This window comes from Gastrolobium bilobum, unplaced genomic scaffold, assembly GCF_033153095.1.
Source record: "Gastrolobium bilobum isolate Gb01-03AN ecotype WA unplaced genomic scaffold, APGP_CSIRO_Gbil_v1 utg23415, whole genome shotgun sequence".
NCBI lineage: Eukaryota > Viridiplantae > Streptophyta > Magnoliopsida > Fabales > Fabaceae > Gastrolobium > Gastrolobium bilobum.
Window position 1 is genome coordinate 1 of NW_026899970.1, and position 15,395 is coordinate 15,395.

The 15,395-nt window shown below is 38.3% G+C and overlaps 1 non-coding gene across 1 annotated transcript; it reads left to right on the forward strand.

Annotated features, from left to right (window-relative positions):
• Nucleotides 1-9,136: 9,136 nt before the first annotated feature.
• Nucleotides 9,137-9,241, forward strand: LOC133294582 (small nucleolar RNA R71). Its single transcript, XR_009749231.1, has one exon. It is a non-coding gene; the product is annotated as a small nucleolar RNA R71 (small nucleolar RNA).
• Nucleotides 9,242-15,395: the final 6,154 nt, after the last annotated feature.

Sequence of the window (15,395 nt, forward strand, 5' to 3'; positions counted from 1 at the left end):
CGTTGATGGATGGATGAATTTGGACGGTGCTGTATCAGGATCTGATAGCTGTGTCGTTTCATCCCTTTCTTGAATTTTAACCGTTGCATTGTTACAGTGTCAGAGATGATGTGGCAGCTTCTGATTAAATTATTGTTGGGCTTGCTGTACATCTCCTTGACTTTAATTGCTGCGTCTGAATTGGGCCCAATGCTTGCTTGGCCCGATTCTTTTATTCTATCCCAATTGATATGGGTTTGCCTGATTTTTCCACAACCTTGTGCTGTAGCCTGGTTCCTGTTTTTTATTTTTAATGGGCATCAACACCATTTTTCTCCCTGCAAAACATCTTAAAAATAAAATTAAAAATTAAAAGAACATGAAACTAATTTATCCTAATTCTAATAATTGAAAATACGAAATTTAAAATTGCAATAATTTAAAATACTGAAATTAAAATTCATTTAGATTAAAAACTTCCTAATTAAATTTTAGGCTGCATCCCAAAAGCGCTTGTGTTATAGTCTTCAACCTGACTTCTTCTCTTTGGACTCAACTCGACTCAGTCAAGGAGATAATAGTTGTCTCCTTGACATTTTGATCTCCCCAATAGTGCTTCAGCCTCTGTCCATTAACCTTAAACGTGCTCTCATCTTTTTCATTCGTAATTTCAATAGCTCCATGGGGATACATATGTGCAACCTTAAAAGGTCCTGTCCACCTTGATTTAAGCTTGCCTGGAAAGAGCTTGAGCCTTGAGTTAAATAGAAGGACTTGCTGACCTTGCTCAAATACCCTTGGAAGAATCTTGTTATCATGCCATTTCTTCATATTTTCCTTGTAAAGTTTGGCATTTATATATGCATTCATTCTGAATTCTTCCAGTTCATTTAGCTGTAGCATTCTTTTCTGTCCAGCTGCTTGTTCATCCAAATTCAGCTTTGATATAGCCCAGTATGCCTTATGTTCTAACTCAACAGGTAGGTGGCATGCCTTGCCATAGACAATTCTGTATGGGGATGCACCTAATGCTGTTTTATAGGCAGTCCTATATGCCCATAATGAGTCATCCAATCTGAATGACCAGTCCTTCCTCGAAGGATTTACCACCTTCTCCAAGATCCTCTTGATTTCTCTATTGGACACTTCAACTTGCCCACTGGTCTGGGGGTGGTATGCTGTAGCAATCTTATGCTTTACTCCATATCTGGTCAGAAGGTGTTCAAATTGCTTGCTGCAAAAATGGCTTCCTTCATCACTTATGATTGCTCTTGGTGTGCCAAACCTTGTGAAGATATTCTTTTTAAGGAACCTCCTAACCACTTTGGAGTCATTGGTGGGTAATGCTGCTGCTATCCATTTAGAGACGTAGTCCACTGCCACCAAAATGTATTGATTTCCAAATGAAGGTGGGAATGGTCCCATGAAATCTAGCCCCCAAACGTCAAATAGTTCAACTTCCAAGATAGGGTTGAGAGGCATTTCATGTCTCCTTGATACATTTCCAGTTCTTTGGCACCTATCACAACTTGAAACAAAAGTATGTGAGTCTTTAAATAAAGAGGGCCAGTAAAAACCTGATTGCAGCACTTTTGCTGCTGTTCTGACTCCAGCATAGTGGCCACCATAGGAGATGAGTGACAATGTTCAAGTATAGATTGCATCTCCTCTTCCGGTACACATCTTCTCAAGATTTGATCAGGGCCTCTCTTAAATAAGTATGGTTCATCCCAAAGATAGTACTTACAATCATGGATGAACCTTTTTCTTTGCTGTGAGTTCTTATGATTTGGCATCATTCCACTCGCCAGAAAGTTTGCTATATCAGCGTACCATGGTGTTATAGCATAGTCGATAGCAAACAGCTGTTCATCTGGGAATTCATCCTTCACTGGTTCTTCATCTACTTCTGACCTTCCATCATCCATCCTGGATAGGTGGTCTGCAACTTGGTTCTCTGTGCCTTTTTTTATCTTTAATCTCCAAGTCAAACTCTTGAAGTAAAAGAATCCACTGTATCAATCTTGGTTTGGAATGCTTTTTGTCCACCAAGTATTTAATGGCTGCATGGTCAGTAAAAAAGTCACTTTAGCACCAAATAAATAAGATCTGAACTTTTCAAATGCAAAAACAACATATAAAAGTTCTTTTTCAGTGACTGTATAATTAAATTGTGCCCCTGTAAGTGTTTTGCTAGCGTAATAGATAGGATGGAACATCCTATTTTTTTCTTTGACCTAGCACTGCACCAATGGCACATTTGCTAGCATCACACATGATTTCAAATGGTGCAGTCCAATCGGGTGCAACAATTATGGGTGCTGTAACAAGCTTCTGCTTCAATTCTTCAAATGCTGCCTTGCATTGATCATTAACTATGAATGGGGTGTCCTGTTCTAGCAATCTGCATAGCGGTCTGGAAATTTTTGAGAAGTCCTTGATGAACCTCCTATAGAATCTAGCATGTCCCAAAAAGCTTCTGATTCCCTTGACATTAATGGGTATGGGTAGCTTTTCAATTGTGGATATCTTTGCTCTATCCACTTCTAATCCTTCTTTTGATACTTTGTGACCCAAGACTATACCTTCTTTGACCATGAAATGGCATTTCTCCCAATTCAACACTAGGTTAGTCTCTTCACATCTCTTGAGTACCTTTGATAAATTCTCAAGACAAGATTTAAATGATTCTCCAAAGACTGAGAAATCATCCATGAATATTTCCACAAAATTCTCCACCATATCTGTGAATATTGCCATCATACACCTTTGGAAGGTTGCTGGAGCATTGCATAATCCAAATGGCATCCTTCTAAAGGAAAATGTTCCATATGGGCAAGTAAATGTGGTCTTGTCTTAATCTTCTGGTGCTACAGCAATCTGGTTGTAGCCCGAATATCCATCTAGGAAGCAATAAAACTCCTTCCCTGCTAGCCTATCCAACATTTGGTCAATGAATGGCAGGGGCAAGTGGTCTTTTCTTGTGGCATCATTAAGCTTCCTATAGTCCTGGCATATTCTCCATTCGGTCACGATTCTTGTTGGTATAAGCTCATTTTTCTCATTCTTCACAACCGTGATCCCTCCTTTCTTTGGTACACATTGCACAGGACTTATCCATTGGCTATCTGAGATGGGATATATTATCCCTGCATCAAGCCATTTAATCACTTCTTTCTTGACAACTTCTTTCATCATAGGATTCAGCCTTCTTTGAGGCTGGACAATACTGTTGTAGCCTTCCTGCAGCAATATTTTGTGTGTACAGAATGTAGGGTTGATTCCTTTTATGTCTGCAATGCTCCATCCTAGTGCTCTTTTGTGCTCCTTTAGAATTAGTAGTAACTGCTCAGCTTCTGCATCAGAGAGAAAGGATGAGATAATAACAGGTAAAGTATTTTCATCTCCTAGGAACGCATATTTCAGATGCTGGGGTAGTGGTTTAAGCTCAAGGATCGGAGATTCTTCTATGGATGGTTTGAGCGTCTTTATCGCTCTTTCTCCAAGAGATTCAAAGTGTTTCTCTTTGTAAGGCCTTACTGGTTGAGAATTCATCCATGCAAGGCACTCTTGTATTTCCTCTTCATCTTCTGCACATTCCTCTGCTATAGCAACATTCAATGGGTCTGCTTCTGTTTGCTGCTTAAGTCGCTGTAGCAGAACTGCGTCAAGGGTGTCTATGCTAGCACATTCTTCCACTTGTTCAGGATACTTCATGGCTTTGAGTACGTTGAACGTGACTTGCTCATCATTTACTCGCATGGTCAAGTCTCCTTTTTCAACATCAATTAATGCTCGTCCAGTGGCTAAGAATGCTCTTCCCAAAATGATGGGCACTTCCCTATCTGCTTCAAAGTCAAGAACAATAAAGTCAGCGGGAAAAATGAACTTATCCACTCTTACCAATACATCTTCAATTTTTCCTTCTGGATGAGTTATTGATCTATCAGCCATCAACAACGTGACAGTAGTTGGACGTGCTTCTCCTATTCCAAGTTTCCTGAAAATACTCTTAGGCATAAGGTTAATACTGGAACCTAGATCTAGTAATGCATTGCCTACGTATTGGTTACCAATAGTACATGGAATAGTAAAACTTCCTGGATCTTTTAGCTTTGGTGGTAATTTGTTGAGGTAGTATTGACTACTTTCTTGGATGAGAGCTACTGTCTCATATTCCTCCAGCTTCCTCTTCTTTGCCAAGATGTCCTTCATGAATTTTGCATAACTTGGCATTTGCTCAAGAGCTTCAACCAAGGGTACATTAATGTGCAACTGTTTTAGGACGTCAAGGAATTTCTTGTACTGCTTGTCATCAGTTTTCTTCTGCAATCTTTGAGGAAAGGGTGGTGGTGGCCTTGTTGCCTTGCTGACAGTCTGACCGTGCTGTGGCTTTGATGTAGCAATACTCTCAGTGTCAGCAACTTTAGGTTCTTTGGATTAATCATTAGTTTCCACCTCTTCGGCAACTTTCCCTTCTTCAACTTGGTCCAATGCTTTCTGTTTCTGCTCGTGGTAGTTCTTTATGACTTCTGGTTCATCTACGGCCTTACCACTCCGCAGTGATATAGCATTGACTTGCTCTGCTCCATTTTTCTTTGGGACTTCAGTGTTGCTTGGCAAAGTTCCTTGAGATCTGCTTCTGAGTGCTTATGCCAATTGACCTACTTGAGTCTCCAAATTCTTGATTGATGCAGCTTGATTATGAATTATAGCATCACTCCTTGTCATGTAGTCCTTCAGCACTCCTTGCAACCTCTGGATGTTCCTGAATGGAAATGGGAGAGTATCTCCATGGATTTCGTAGTGGGATTGCCGCGAACATAGGCTAGTTATGATTCTATATGGGTGATTGTGGATAGATTGACAAAATCTGCACACTTTTTGCCCGTTCGGGTAGATTTCTCTGCGGAGAGATTGGCTAGGCTCTATATGAAGGAGATTGTGAGGCTTCATGGGGTGCCTGAGAGCATTGTTAGTGATCGGGACCCGAAGTTCACTTCTCGCTTCTGGGGAGCATTGCAGGAGGCTCTTGGCACTCAGTTGAGACTGAGCACTGCTTATCACCCACAGACGGATGGTCAGACTAAGAGGACCATTCACACGTTGGAGGATATGCTGAGGGCTTGCACCCTGGAGCAGGGTACTGCATGGGATCGATATCTCCCGCTGGTTGAGTTTTCCTATAATAATAGTTTTCATGCTAGTCTGGGTATGGCTCCCTACGAGGCCTTGTATGGTCGCAGGTGTAGGACACCTACCTGTTGGTCAGAGGTTGGAGACACAGAGCGGTTTGGATTGGATTTTGTTCAGGAGACTACTGAGCAGATCAAAATGATTTGGGATCGTCTGAAAAAAGCTCAGGACCGTCATAAAAGTTACTATGATCTCAAGCATCGACCTCTAGAATTTGAGGAGGGAGATCATGTGTTCCTGAAGCTGTCACCGGTTACGGGTGTGGGACGAGCCCTGGGAGTGAGGAAGCTGAGTCCGAGATTTATTGGACCCTACCAGATTCTTCGTAGGGTGGGACCGGTTGCCTACCAGCTTGCCTTACCTCCGCAATTGGCAAATTTGCATGATGTGTTTCATGTGTCTCAGCTGAGGAGATATGTAGCAGATCCTTCTCATGTGGTTCAACCCGATAATGTTGAGATCCGGGAGAATTTGAAGACTCCTATTGGGCCACTGAAGATACTCGAAAGAGATGAGAAGAAGCTGAGAAATAAATCTATTCCTATGGTGAAAGTCCAGTGGGAAGGAAGGACGCCTGAAGAGTCCACTTGGGAGCGGGAAGACGAGCTTCTCCGGCAGTATCCTGAGTTTAAGGACATGTACGTTCTTGATTTTGCGGACAAAATCGCTAAAAGGTGGGGTGACTATAATAGCCCATCTTAATTAATTAGTAAATCAAGTGTAATTAATTAATTAAGCATGTTTTACTGAGTGAAACTAAGTATAATGCTTAATTAAATGAATCTGAGTCACTTTGGAGTAAAAAAGTGTACTCAGTGAAAATTAAGGGGTATAAATGGGTACTGGAAAAAGTGCCCAAAATATAAAAATAAAATCATAAATATTCCTAGAATAATATTCCAGACTTTTGGGTAAAGTTTGGTAATTAATGGAGTTGAATAGATAGATGAACTAATACCCACATGTTACCACTTAACTTATGTTAAGTGATAAAACACCAAAAAGAACCCCCATTTCCCACCCAACCCGTCGAGCAACAGAGAAGAGGAAAGGAAGAAAGGAAAAGAGAGAGAAGGAGGGAAGAAGAAAGGGGAGATCATAGAGTGAGCAAACCTTGGCCAAATCAACTCATTCCAAAGCCTAAACCACTCTAAATCTTCCCCTCTTTCATAATCCTAGCTTTGTTTTGAGTGGAATTTATTGGGGAGAGAGATATCAACCCTCCAAAATTCGCCCCTTTTGGTGAGAGTTGGGGTTTTGGGGTGATTCTCTCCATTGAAGCTTGGGGAGCGCTCATTGCATCGTCGTGTGGTCATTGGTGGTAAGTTTCCACTACTTTGCACACTAAATCCCTAGATTTTTGCATGAGTTAGGGTTTGTGAATAGTGTATTAGGGTTTTCATAGAAATGTGATTAAATTGGCTATGCTCTAGGAAGTTTGAGACTTAGTAGATGTTATGAAAAATGCTAGAAATGAGCTTAGTAGTCAAATGAGTAGGTGTGGAAAATTGCAAGAATATGACACTTGGTTATGAGTTTTCTTGCATTGTTGAACCATTGTTTGGTTGGTCATTGATTGTATCCTTGTGTTGTCTAGGATTGAGGCAATTGGATCAACCTTAATTGACCAACCTTTGGAGCAAGCAATGGAGTTGGATTAGTCCTTGAAATAGGTAAGTTCATCCTTGTGTTGTGGTATGAATAGGATAGCTTGGATTGATGATGATGAGTTATCCTTGAATGCAATATGTTAATTGCATTACCTTTGTATAGGTGTATGTTTGTAAAAGTTGATTGCTGAAACTGTTGGTGAAGAACAAAGGTCGACTGAAGCATTGAGGTAAGCCTTCGGACCTTGGGTGTAATTCCCTTGATTGTTCCACCAAGCCCTGAAAGGGTAGTGGTGATTATAGTGTATATAAATGCAATAAAATAGTGTAATGCTTTGTTATACGTATGTGTATGCATTTGGTGTGGCATAGGATGGTGTTTCCCTATGTTGGTATGTGGCATGACGATGCGTAAATCATACTTGGTAGTTAGCTGGCCAGTAGGACTATTTGCATCTGAGTTTCCTTAGGACAGCTTGAGAGCTCGAGGGATTTCTCCTGGAGATGTTATTGCACTTTGCATAGATATGTATTTACCGCATTATTATTGTTATTGCTATTACACTGATATGGAACTGTGGGGTGGAGAGATGCTCCAAGGACCCCTGGTTTACTGGATATATTCGTATATCTCACCTCGTGTTGTGGGGACCCCCTTTCAGGTAAGGATGCTGCAGGAGCCTCTGGTGGCAAGTGGCCATATCTAGATTAGCATATGCATGAAATGTGGCATTTCCTTTGAGATTATACATGTTGTTTTGTAGCTCACATGTATAGAATTGTAATTAATAGGCAATGCTAGATTTATGATTTGTATATTGGAATGGACTTAGCCTATGCTCATGCCTTTGGTCATCTCTTTTGTTGATGGGAGCCAAGGGAATGATCATAGTGTTTTGTAAGCTAAGTTCCATGATTTGTAATGAACCTGTACTGTAAATGATGCCTACATGAAATTCAATATATGCATGCTTGTTATGTATTGAGTTATTGAATTGGTTGGGCTGAGAATCAATTAGGTACCTTTTTTTTTAAATTGGGAAACATTGAGAAAACAAAGGTTATGCTGCCCAAACTCTAGCTTAATCTCATGAGGAGAGGTTGGAGGAGTGCTAGGATTTAGTTTTGAGGTATGAACCATTGGGGTTTGGAAGGGGGATGCATCTTCCCCAAGAATTGGACTTGAAGAAGGTGGGAATTGGAATTCCCTGGCAGCGCGCTTCAGCGCCCTGGAGCGCGCTCAAGCGCCCTGCTGCCCCTGTGAGTGCCAATGCATTCGGCCTCCTCGCGCTGGAGCGCCCAAAGTGGGGGCTTAAGCGCCCAGGATTGCGCGCTTGAGCGCCCTGGCTTGCGCTTAAGCGCCCTTCGCTGCAGAAAGATGGGATGCTTACTGTCCCCTCGAGTTTTAGCGCCCAGGGTGGGGCTAAAGCGCCCACGGTTGCGCGCTTGAGCGCTCTGGTCCGCGCTTGAGCGTCCTTAGCCACTGAAGGAGGAGATGCTTCTGTCTCTGCGCGCTAAAACGTCCCAATGGGAGCTTAAGCGCCCAGGATAGCGCCCTGATGCGCGCTTAAGCGCCCATTTACACTGAAATACCTGATGCTTCCTGCCTCCGTGCGCTTAAGCGCCCAGATGGAGGCTTTAGCGCCCAATAAAGCGCGCTTGAGCGCCCGGTAGCGCGCTGAAGCGTGCGGGGCCTGTGATCAACACCCTCTTGTGTTGCTTCAAATTATTATAACTTGGGCTACAGTGCTCCGATCTGAGCGCGGTTTGAAGCCACGTGTAGCTAATGAAGAGATCTACGATATAGTAGAAGTTGTGAAATAAATACGAAGTAAATTAATGGTTTAAAAATGGAATAAGAACATGATGTTAAGCTTAATTTATCTGATTCCGCATGGTAATACGGTTATGATCACGAGATTGGGTATTATAAATTCGGCATGTTTTAGAATGAAAAATTTATCCGGATTTTAATTGAATCCATGTGATTGTAACTGCACTTAATATCATAATGCGATGTTAACAAACCGGTTCTAGAACGGGGTGTTACACATTGACTGGTTTAGCTTCAGCAGACAGATTCATTGTCTTGATAGAGTTGTTAAGAGCTGAAATCTGTGCTGACAGTGCTAATACAGCATCCAGTTCCCAAACTCCAGCGGCTTTTTTTTTGTATTAAACTTGATCTTTCTACGGGCCACTGATAGTTGTTGACTGCCATCCTCTCCAATATTGCATATGCTTCTGTATATGTTTTTTCTAATAGGGCTCCTCCAGATGATGCATCAACCATTCCTTTTGTTGGTCTATTGAGCCCATTATAGAATGTCTCTTTTTGAATCCATTCGGGAATGCCATGATTTGGGCACTTCCTCAACAGATCTTTGAATTTCTCCCAAGCTTCATAAAATGATTCGTCTTGAAATTGCTTGAAGGTTGATATATCATTCCTGTATTGGGCTGCCTTCATAGGAGGGAAGAACTTCAATAAAAACTTGTCTGCCAACTCCTCCCAACTTCGGATTGACTGTGGTTGTAAAGAATTCAACCATGCTTTAGCTTTTTTGGTGAGGGAATATGGGAACAACTTCATCTTTAGCGCATCAGATGTAACTCCTCTTATTTTGAAGGTGTCTGCTACATCAATAAAATTTTGGAGGTGAAGGTGAGGGTCTTCACTAGGCAGTCCATTGAATTGACCAATGGTCTGTAGCATGTGAAACATCACTGGCTTCAGCTCAAAATTCTATGCTGCTACATCAGGTTGAATGATTCCAGAATGCAGATTGTTGAGCGTAGGAATTGCATGTGCTCTGATTGGAATCTCAGCCTGATTTGGACCTCCATTGTTTTGTCCAGGTCCTTCTTCTTCACTGTTTCCCAACCTTGCGTCCATGTTAGGTGTTGCTGTAGGATTGATACGTCTTTGCTATCTCCTTCTTGCTCGAAACGTTCTTTCAATCTTAGGATCAAAATCTGCTTCTTGCTCTGATGAAGAACTGCTCATATGCTGCAATTAACACCTTGAAAACAGTAAGGGGGAAAGGTAAAGGATGTAAAAGAAATAAAATTCTCTACCGAAATAAAAATAACTTTGTACTTATCCCCGGCAACGGCGCCAAAAACTTGTTGTTCAATTTGCAATCAATTAAATTAATCACACAAATACGCAAGTGCACGTGTCACAAGTAATAAAGGGATGTATGAGTCCAAGTATCGTTCCCACGGAGATAAGTGTCAAGTAATGATTATTTAGGTGAAGAAAGTGAGTAAAGTGATTGATTATGATTGTTGGTTTTGTAAAATAAAGGCAACTAATAATAAGAAAACAAGAAACTAAAATAATAGGTATTAAGATGATGGATGAGATATAGGTCAGGATCAATTTCCCTGATACAGCAATACTGATCTGATGCTTTAACAATGCAATATCGATGTTTAACTAGTAACCAAACACTAATGTATGTTGGGGCTTTTGGCCAACCTAACATATATACCCAATAACTAATTCCCACATCTCTATGGCCAAACTAATCACTAAATTGTTAAGTTCAGGTTCTAGGTTATGTGGTGTGAATGATCTCTCTACCCACAACTTAATTAAGTTAATTTAACTCGATTAATCCACACTATTCAACAAGGGTCTGGATTCGGAAACCTCTCGGCCCCAACCTCCTCAATATCACATATGTATCTCTCGACATGCACACATGAATAAGATTAAGCAAACTCGTTGAATAACTAATTAAACATTAACATAAACAAAGTTTAGGCATACATCTCAATGTTACAGCATAGGTACTTTATCACCTAACCTATGGAGCAATTTAGCTCATAATGAAATTAAATAAAACAGAGAAAAGAAAGAAAGAATTCATTGAAAAACAGAAAAGAAGTTGAAAACAATTGCTGTAGAAAGACGTCGTCACTGCCTTGCTCCAGCACTGCTCCAGCGCTGCTCTTCCTCTTCCAAGAACCCCACTATCTCCCTCTAAAACTCTCCTCCTTGCTTCTGACCTTCTGAACCTTGAACCTCTCTAACTGTGTTTCGAACTGTGATTCTCTCGTGGAGGAGCTCTTCTTAAATAGGAAAAATAGTTGGGCTTTGGGTTTTAGGAGTTAAGAGTGGAGATTGTTGAATCCGGTTGCTGCAGCCTTATCTTACCCCTAAATTCTTGGGCTGTTGGCACTTGATTGGATAAGATCTTAATCTTCTTGATTATCTTGTGCCAATATTGTTGTTGACCGAACAAGAGTTTTGTTGTCATTGTTCTTTGGGATTTTGGGATAAGACTCAATCCTTGAAATCGTCTTTGATCCTTGAGATTTTCGGATTTGTTGGCACTTAATTGGATAAGATCTTTATCTTCTTGGTTTTCTTGTGCCAATGTTGTTGACCGAATCAAGGTTGTTGTCCTTGTTCATTGGGGATTGGATAAGATTCAATCTTTGAATTTGTCTTTTGACCCTTGTGATTTCTGAACTAAATCTCCAGAAACCTCCTTTGCTTGCTGGTGTATTGTTGAAGAATAACTAACTTTTGAAATTCAAAAGTTCGGTTGTCCCTTTGTCTACGCTGTCATGTTGTAGCGCTTGCTATATCATTACTTCGTCAGCTTCTCTGCTACAGCATTCCTACGTCAATTTTCCCTGCGAAGACAAACATTCAACAAGTCATCTTTTCTTACGCAAAATCAAGGGATATTGTCTCATTTTCCATACTTAGTCATCTCAAAGCACTTAATCATAAATATACAATAATTAGCTCAAATATCATGCAAAATGGCTAACTTATATGGAATTTATGCAACAAATTCATCATAAAAATAACAAATTAACTCTCATATAGGAGAGTTATCAATTAACTAATCAATGAAATCAATATTTTCCATTTTCTCTTTTACCTTCTAACATGGTACCAAGAGCAAATTTTCATCCTCCATGAATGGAGGCTCCGCTGCACTCATAATTTTTTTTTATTCATCGATCTTCCTCTCCCTTTCCGCGCATGTTTTTCTTCCAGATCTGCATTCTGGAGTATTATCAGATTTTTTTTCTTCCAGATCGAATCTTGATCTGTGTTCTCTTTCACTCCTTTTAAGGAGTTCATGTCTATTGCCGGTGCATCTCCGACTTCTTGTCCCACAGTCTTGGCCCTTCTTCTCCGGTACTTTATCGCCGCTGATTTTCGCGGTTGTTTTCCATCTTTGATGCTGGTTTTTCGGTCTACCTAAAATATTTTCCAGATCTGTGAGTCACCTTTCTTTTTCTCGATCAGTGTTTGTTCTCCATCTCCTTCTCGAATTTTCAGTTTCTCTCTTATTTCACCTTTTTGGGATTTTATTTTACTTTTTGTTTCTGGATTCTTCTCTTCTTCTTCTTTTTCTCACCCTATATCACTATTTCTTATTCTTTATCCACCTTTACATCAGTTCTGAATTCTTATTTTGGTTTTTCTAATATAGCTAATGGAATTTTGGGGCTGGTTGTTGGCATGATTGCTACTTACTAGACCCCGGGTGTTGTTCACTGGTGCTATATCATTGTTTGGTCATATCTTCACCATGTTTAGGTCATTTAATGATTGTTTCTCGATTCGGTTTGACTCCATTTTTTATTTTTCCCAAATCCGGGTCATCTTCATTTTCCAGATCTGTGTTCTTTAGTCCTTATAGCATTTTCATCTATTTTACATATTCCTCTACCTCTCACCAGTGCCTTCTATGTACCAAGTGTTTGACCAAAGTCTCCATTGAAGTTATTCGGATAAGTGATTCTATCTTTTTATTTTTATTTTTTTCCCTAGCTTATATTTGGCAACTTTGATTCTATTCCCACATATGTTTGTAGTTTTATTCAGGTCTGATTTGGCTTGTATTTAGTTTTGCCATTATTTGGCTTTATTTTGGTCTCCAATTCAGGGGGAGCATTTATCTCGACTATTTCTTGGTCCGCGGATTATCCCAGTTACAGTGGCTCCATCGGCTTTTATTTTAGTTGCAGCACTGATGTTCATGCTGATGTCCATCCCGGCCCTTCCTTAGTTGATGTTCATTCCAGCACTTCTCTTTACAGCTCTTCAGACAGATGATCATTCCAGTTGATTTGTTGTGCTACCGATTCTCTGGTTGATGTTCCGTGAAGCTTTTATTTTCTTTCTTCTCAAGATGGAGTGTTCATGCTATTCACCCTCCATCTTAAGGGGAGTATTAGAGATATAAATATTTTATTTTATTTTTAATTGAGGTATTCTAGATCTTTCTCTGTTCTAGTTATACTCTTCTATATAAGAGCTCCATATTTACAAATGAATTTACCAATCAATGAAATCAATATTTTCTATTTTCTCTCTTTTACCTTCTAACACTTCTCTACTCTTTGTAAGTAGAAGCTTTGTCAAACATATTTTTACAAAAGTTCTTATTATAAAAAGAGTTTTTTGTTATATTGAATAAAAAAAATGTTAAAAGCTCTAAAGAGGAATTTAGTGCCTGTTTGAATCATCTCTTTTTTTTAGTTCCTCTTCTCCTTATAAGCAGAAGTTAGGTAAAACATGTTTTTACAAAGGGATTTGATTTTCTCATGTTGTGACTCAACTAGTGGTGGGCCCCATATTTATTAAAAAAAGAAAAAGAAAAGAAAAGCTTTGCACGCAAATCGAAGGGTCACTAACATGAGAGTTGAATTCTTATACAACATGAGAAAAAGTTTTCCCTTTTACAAAAGCCCTTATAATAAAAAATATTTTTTTTATAATGAAGAAAAAAATTAAAAGGCAAAAGCACCTGTGAGGAACTTTTTTTTAAAGCTCTTATAATTTTTTTTTTGAAATATATGCTTTTTTTTAAATGAACAACTTTTAAATAACTTTTTAGCTAAATTTTATATAATCACAGTAATCACCAAATAACAGGCTCTTAAGACATATATTAGCTTTTCAAAGAATTAGGTGAAACAAGTACTCTGTTGCGAGATGATTGTCCTTACTGAGTTGTTTGCGAGCTATTGGGGGTACCTGCACTCTTATGCTCAAGTCAGTTTAATATTCAAAAAGATTCAAATATTTCAAAAGAGATTATATATCTGGGCCAACGACTTCTGTATTTATAGTGTCTGAGCATCGTGTTTATCACCGTCCTTCATTAGGCGTTGTTTTGGTTGATTGGTGGAGAGGGATGATCTTTCTTAGGCTATTCCTTAATGGGAAGCCTATGTTTAAAGTTGATTCTATGGTTCATGGCGACAAGCTGGAGCTGCCAACCCTTTATTGGTTCCTGTTGGTGGCCAACTTGTCCGAACTGTTGATCCAAGTAATGATAATTCCTTTCAGGTTAAGTTATGCAAACTTGATGCGCAAGTATTGGCGAGATTCATGTCTTCATGGCGAGATAGTTTGCCTTAAAGGCTATGTCGCCTTTTACGACCATGTTGTCTTTGTGACTTGGGTTTTACTTCAATTGGGCCTTGATCTTATATATGTAAGATCTGAATCAATTATAAAATAAAAAGGTATGTGATCAAATTCATCATTATTTCATCCATAATTTTTAAGAAAAGATATATTTGAATTAAAAAAATTATTACATATTCTTTGTTAAATTATAATTAGTGGATATTAAACCCTTATAATCAATAGATGTTTTGAATTTTCTGCTTAAATATATTTTTCATTAACAATTTAATTAGTGGAGGATTTTTTTTCTAATTATTATCATTTGATATAATTCTTTAATGCATTATCTCTCTCTTATTAATATTAATTGCTTTAGTTTATACTTGAGTTATATTTGTCAATATATATAATGTGTATGATTTAATGTTTCTCCTATCATATGAGGTAAAGTTATTTCTTGCAAATTTCATATGGAAAAAATACATTATATTTATAATAATTTATATTGTAAGATAAAAACAAAATTCATAATATAATTTTTCTCCAAACTCCAAAATAACTAATTTAAATTTACATGAAATAATTTATATATAATAACAGGGGAAACACTTATATATATATGGGTTCGCTTTTTCTGCAGTTACTGCAGATAACTTATCTGCAGTAAGTCAATACGACGTTGTTTTGGAACGGAAATCATGATATTTTTGTAATTTTAATTTATTTCAGGATTATAATAGTCTTTATATTTATAATTTTTTAAAATTTCAATACCAAAACGACGTCGTTTTGAGAATAAATGCAGATAACTTATCTGCATTAACTGCAGAAATATTTTTCCCTATATATATATATAAAAGATGAGAACAATTATGATAAAAGGATAATCCCATGTTAAATATTATATTAATAATTAAAATAAAAAAATAAAATGACATGTGGGTGATATTTTTTTTTGTAACAATATCATTTATTTAATTTTATTCTATTGTTAAAAAAATTGATTACAGTAACGGCAATTTAAAAGAATAAATTTTTGCTTACCAAAAAAAAAAAAGTAATTTTTTTATTGATAATAGTATTTGGTAATAATACAGAAAAAAACTTTATACAGTAAATTAAAGCATCTTTTAAAATGATGGCTCATCATTGAAGTAAGAAAAGAAGGAAGGAGACAAATTAATGAATACAAAGATATAAATTGGGAAAATCTTTTT